Genomic DNA, 6,807 nt, shown 5'->3' on the forward strand with positions numbered 1-6,807 from the left:
CTAACCTAGTCTTAAAATACCAACTTACTCATTCTCTTCGTTCTTCCCAAGACCTCCTGCTCTCTAGCTTCCTTGTCACCTTCTCCCATGCTCACCACCAGGACCTTTCCTGAGCCTCTCCTATCCTATGGAACTCCTTACCAGATATGTCCAACTATCTCCCACTCTGTTTGCTTTTTGACGATCCCTGAAATCCCTCCTCTTCAGAGAATCCTATTCTGCCCCTACCTAACAACGGTACTTTTATTTTCTCCATCAGATCATCCCCCACAGTTATTACCTTTTGTATCACTTGACCCTCCCTCCTAGATTGAAAGCTCTAATGAGCAGGAGACTCTGATTCCTCCTGTATTGAATTGTATTTTAACTGTACTGTCTGCCCCTTAATGTTGTAAAGCTCTGGGCAAACTGTTGGCGCTATATGAATCCTGTATAATAATAATAATAATAATAATAATAATAATAACATATTTCTGTGTTAGTGAGAGATATAGAAATTTGCACTCAGAATAATAAAGAGCAATGCAGAGTGTGGAGGAGCTTACAGTCATGTTTTGTGGCATCAACACAGAAGACAGAGAAGCTTACAATCTGTTTATTAATTTTATCATCTCGCATGGATAGGATATGCTAAGTTTCAGGACTGTTTGTTTTTGCCTGTGGTTGACATTTGCTATTAACCTATACAGTAGAGTTTTTGGTTAAGGCTAAGTAATGGGGCAGAATTTAACATAAACGAGAGAACACCAGTACAGTGCTGGGCCCTGACGTATTATACATTGATGCTAATAATATCTGACCACTATTGTTCCATCCCAGTAAGTCAGTGGTGAGTCATGATGCTTTAAGCACATTCAGCCCATTTGCTACAGATTGCCAGAAAACCTTGCCAATGGAAAAAAAGAAGTCTAAATATGTGCAAAACAGAATTGTGGCCTTTCTGCTAATGAATTATGCATTTCTGCCCACATTCATTATTAATATAAAGAGTTTACATTTATTCAGCAAAGACAGTGCCATAGATTCACTGTGAATCACTGTCATAATACACAGCAGTCCGAATTTATTTTCCCCAGTGCATTCATCTTCTGTTTTGAGAATCAGACAAAGTGACATTACACATTTGCTGTTTTGTTGTTAATGCATAAGCATAGAATCTTGAAACATAATATGGGAAATATGATCACTGGCCTCATTTTAAGGTTTTGTTTCCTGCATCACTCATATGAGACACAGACACTAGGAGGCTTCCAGGAAAGCATGGATCACCATTCCAGAAAGCAAGTAATTGTGATGCAAGTTTGAAAATTACTTGCTAAGCTATTGCTAGACAATTGCAGCAAGTCTGCATTGCATGACTCCAGATCAACTTTCTTTGCAAACATTCTGCAAGTCTGCTGCAAGTTCTGGTTCAGTTATGTTATGTTGTGTAATACTCATCCCACCACAGGGGTCACTGTGGTTGAATTTTCATCATTTCTCCCTGCTGTGTGTACGTTCTTATTTTAATTGGTAGCGGGGCAGCCATAGAATCGCTTTGGGAGTGGTGTGCAGAGAGGTGAGATATAACCACGAGATATGGAGTTCAGGGAGGTAGAAAGCAAGGAGTGACTAACCCTAATATCCCATTGCTGTAGCACAATTTGGAATGTTTTATTTTTCCTTGTTTATATGCTGAGATTTATCAGAAAATGTGTGTATTTAACGAGAGGTGGAAATAGAAACCTCAGAGATCCGGTGCAAGAAACCTGGTAGTTCCACCACTGTATAGAGGACTACAAATCCCAGCAATTCAGTAACAATGCAGAATGCCACCAGCTATAGGGGTATATATAGAGAGCCATGCATTTTATATAGAGAAATGACTGCACTGTACTGTGTTGTAAAGAGATCCATGCATTGTGCTGTATACAGAGAGACCCATGCATTGTATGGTATACAGAGAGACCCATGCATTGTGTTGTATACAAAGAGACCCATGCATTGTGCTGTATACAGAGAGATCCCTTTCATGGGAAATAGGAAAAGGTGGATACTTTTGTCACCATCTATACCAGGCTGACCTCACTCTACAGAGGTCTCAGGTCACATGACCTTTCTGGTCTAGGCATGCCTTATATCCCTGACAGTAAAGCAGAGAGATGAGCGGATGGTTCCCCCACTACTGGTTTTTCTATTGTGCTGTATTGGGCTTGATCCTAAAAATGGCTAGATTTGCTCCCTACATTGTGTGCAATGTCTACCATTCCCCTCTTACATTCTGTTGATGTCTTCTGTAGCTTTATTCCTGGCTGGCTATTCTCTGCAATCTCTGTATTTTATGCATCTGTTGCCCCTCGATCTGAAAACACAACGATTCCCATCATGGGATGCCCTGTGTATTTGTGTACAGTATATGTAATAATAATAATAAAAAATGGTGTGCTAATTCAAGACGCTATCTAGCAAATTTAGACAAATATGCATGAATGACTATTACTAATTTAAAAAAAAAATTCAGTAAAATGTGATAATATGCAATAATGTTGTTAAACAATGATAAAGTGCACTCATTCAAGAAGCTAAGCAGCAAAAATAGACAAATCTGCATGAATGCCTATCCCAAATTTAAAAAAAAGTAAAAAATTGCAGTAATATGCGATAATATGCAATAATATGTGAAACCATGATAAAGTGCACTAATTCAAGAAGCTAAACAGCAAAAATAGACAAATATGCATAAATGACTATCCCTAATTTAAAAAAAAACAAAAAATATAATAATATGCGATAATAGTGATAAAATTGCTCAAATCAAAAGCAGATATTCATCTGATTTCACATAAAAATAATAAAATATCTGCTTTTGATTTGAGCACTTTTATCACTGTTTCACACATTATCGCATATTACTGTATTTTTTTTTTTTTTAATTAGGGATAGGCATTCATGCATATTTGTCTATTTGTTCTGCATAGCTTCTTGAATTAGCACACTTCATCACTGTTTCACTTATTATCGCATATTATCGCATATTACTGCATTTTTGTTTTGTTTTTATACACAAATACACAGGGCATTCTATGATGGGAATCTTTTTTTAGATTGAGGGAAACAGATGCATAAATACAGAGATTGCAGAGAATAGCCAGAGACAATGTAGGAGGCAAATCTAGCTCAACGAATGGATCTCTTTACAACACAGTACAGTGCAGTCATCTCTCTATATACAATGCATGGCTCTCTATATACACCCCCTATAGCTGGTGGTATTCTGCTATGTTACTGTATTGCTAAGATTTGTAGTCCTACATTGTCCATACAGTGGTGGAACTACCAGGTTTCTTGCACCGGTCTTTGAAGTTTCTATTTCCACCTCTCGTTAAATACACACATTTTCTGCTAAGTCTCAGCATATAAACAAGGAAAAATAAAACATTCCAAATTGTGCTAAACCAATGGGATATTAGGGTTATTCACTCTTTGATTTCTACCTCCCTGAACTCCATATCAGATCTCATGGTTACCAATCACCTCTCTGCACACCACTCCCAAAGTGATTCTATGGCTGCCCCAGAACCAATTAACCACTTCAGCCCCGGAAGGATTTGCCCCCTTAATGACCAGGCCATTTTTTGCAATACAGCACTGCGTTGCTTAAACTGACAATTGCGTGGTCGTGCGACGTTGTACCCAAACAAAATTGATGTCCTTTTTTTCCCACAAATAGAGCTTTCCTTTGGTGGTATTTGATCACCTCTGCGTTTTTTTGTTTTTCTTTCTTTCGCTATAAACCAATAAAGTAACAATTTTGAAAAAAAAACATTTTTTTTTCAATTTTTGCTATAATACATATCCAAAAATAATATAAAAAAATGTATTCAGCAGTTTAGGCCGTTATATATTCTTATATTATATTATTAAATTATATTATTAATATTTTTGGTTAAAAAAAATCGCAATAGGCGTATATTGATTGGTTTGTGCAAAAGTTATTGAGTCTACAAACTACGGGATAGATCTAGGGACTTTTTTTTTTATTGTATTTACTGGTAATGGCAGCAATCTGCGATTTTTAGCGGACTGTGGCATTACGGTGGACAAATCTGATCTCAAATGACACTTTTTGGGGACTATTGATATTATTACATTGATTAGTGCTATAAAAATGCACTGATCAATGTAAAAATAACACTGGCAGGGAAGGGGTTAACACTAGGGGGTGATCAAGGGGTTAAGTGTGTTCCTTGGGTGTGCTCTAACTGTGGGGGGGTGGGCTCACTGGGACATGACAGAGATCACTGTTCCCGATCACTGGGAACAGAAGATCTCTGACATGTCCCCTTTCAGAACGGGGAAATGCCTTGTATGCAGTTCCCCGTTCTGCCTGTGTACAAGGCGATCGCGAGCCACCGGCGGACATCGATACAGGTAAGGCGATTCGCGCAGGAGAGCCAGCCTGCCGCAATATATCTGCATGAGCAGATCGGCTAGTGGTTAAAGAAAAACTTTACACACAGCAGGAAACAATGATGAAAATTCAGACACAGTGACACAGTGAATTATTACACAACATAACTGAACCAGAACTTGCAGAGTGTTTGCAATATATCTTTATATATGATTGTTTGATTTAATGTATTTCACATGTGTACAGTAAGGGATTAGGTTAAAAGCAGTGGGTTCACTATCACCAGATTGTGGGATTATAGATTTGTGCTGCTTGCTTCTTTTTTCTTGCCAAAAACAGAGACTTGCATAACTGGCTATAGACTTGCGGGGCTCTTGCTGTAGACTCACCACTGCAACTTTGCCCTTGCTAGAGACTTGCAATGCAAATTTGCTACAAATTGGAAAAGTGTCAACTATAACTTGTGCTCTGCAAGTGTACAACTTGCCAGGGAAGATGTGCAGCAAGTTAACAAGGCTTACAATTCAATACTGCCACAAATGTGTGGCAAGTTATCCTTGCTATCTGGGATGGATGGTCAGATACATACACACAATCTTATCGCCCCGAAAATTAAAAGGCTTTAGAATAGCACAATGCGTGCCATAAACATGTGACTTTAGCTTAGCTGAGCCTACATGTTTTTATCAAAGGAGAAGGGAAAGGAGGGGTGGGAGGGAGTGGAAAGAGGTCTCCAGCACCGACCTGTCAGAAGAAAAAAATCTTTTTTTTGACTGGTCCTGTCACTCTTTCTCCAAGATAGCAGCTGATGGAATCTGCATGCACCCTTACACATTAGCCATTGGATCTCTGCCAAAGCACCTGTGATCTTATGTCCTATGTGTCTTAATTGTGACATTTTCCAATTAACAACTATGTGTATTACTGCTCATATGTATATGCTATAGAAGCATCCTTTCCTGGTAATGAAGAAACATCCTATAAGTAAAAAATAGAAAAATATTTAACACATGACCAGTCATAGTAGTAATGGCAATGCAATGAACATCTGTAAAGTTTTAAGTCCCATAGCAGGAGAACCATTTGTTGATACACAGAAAACATGATGATGTAGGATAAAGATAGCATTCTGATATAAATCTAAATGAGAGGGTTCAAGGGAGCTCTGGAAATGACCAGCTAGAAAGCAGGGACCAGAGAAAACAAGACTTCATACCTAAAGCATTGCTAATTGCAAGTTTAAACCCCAGCTAAGCCTTCAGTTTAAATACAGTAAATACTGAAAATTCCAGGCACATCAAAACAAAATGTGTCTTAAAGTTGGTTTTCACTAAAAAGCAGCCACAGCCCAAGTAGAGAAGCCTATCGTTTGCCAGCATGTTGTAGAGATGGCCTCTATATGGAAGCAGTGGTCTCTTTGCAAAGGTCCCAACCCCCCCCCCCCCCTCCCTTTCCAATTAGTTAAAACTAGAAAAAACATTTGCTTTGGTGATTGCAGAGCTATGGAGGACATGTTGGACCTCTGCATAGAGGCCACTGATTCTGCATAAAGAGCAAGGGTCTTTGTCTGCAGAGTGCTGGCACGACATGCTTTTCTGCTTAGGCTGTGGTTACTTCCTAAACAAAACCAAATGCATTACTTTTGTTTTGTTGCATATAAAATGCATTTAGCAAAATAAAGTGAAAGCTCAATCTTCACTTTGGCAGGACATATACTAAACTTGAAACGATATAGAGAAGATTAGCATGGCCCCATGCGCAAGGATGACATGCAAATTCATGAAGCGTTTCATATTTTTGCCCTCTCATAGAGCATGGCTTCCCAGTTGCCTGACTTTGTCCTAATACTTATGGTTTATCTTTGCTCTTTGTTCCCTACATGGATCTTTTAAATGAGCCTGAGTTCATATTTTATAAAATTTGGTTTATGGTTACTGCATATTATACCACTTTCAAAGATGTTCTGTATATGTTTTGTTCAACTTCTTGTACGTCTTTCTATGTGCTGGAAGTTACATTTGTCGAGTATGCTGCAGTATTTTGTACCTGAAAATAAAAAGTTATTTGACTTAAAACAGAAAGTACTGATGGGCTTTAAAGAAGAAGTATTGCCAGAAGATAATGTAGCCCTCCTTTTTTTTTTTGGGGGGGGGGGGGGTGAGGGGAGGTTATGAGAAATGCAAACACGATATTGTGTTAAACCTGTAGTAAGTATAAGAAATATAAACTTCGCTAAGTGGAAGAGTGGGTTTTATAATAAAGTTATAAAAGTTGGCAGTGCCTTCACCCAGGACAGGGCCTCTGTGAACAGAGGGGATTTCCTTCCTGGGAAATAAATCAGTAATCTAAACAAAGTTATTGGGAGCAGAAGAACTACTGCAACCAACATATAACATTAAAGCGGAAGTAAACCCATC

At 38.4% G+C, this 6,807-nt stretch overlaps 1 non-coding gene across 1 annotated transcript; it reads left to right on the forward strand.

The window, feature by feature from the left end:
- Nucleotides 1-6,081: 6,081 nt before the first annotated feature.
- On the forward strand, nt 6,082-6,189 carry LOC141135734 (U6 spliceosomal RNA). Its single transcript, XR_012243593.1, has one exon. It is a non-coding gene; the product is annotated as a U6 spliceosomal RNA (small nuclear RNA).
- Nucleotides 6,190-6,807: the final 618 nt, after the last annotated feature.

Source organism: Aquarana catesbeiana, linkage group LG03 (genome assembly GCF_042186555.1).
Source record: "Aquarana catesbeiana isolate 2022-GZ linkage group LG03, ASM4218655v1, whole genome shotgun sequence".
Taxonomy (NCBI): domain Eukaryota; kingdom Metazoa; phylum Chordata; class Amphibia; order Anura; family Ranidae; genus Aquarana; species Aquarana catesbeiana.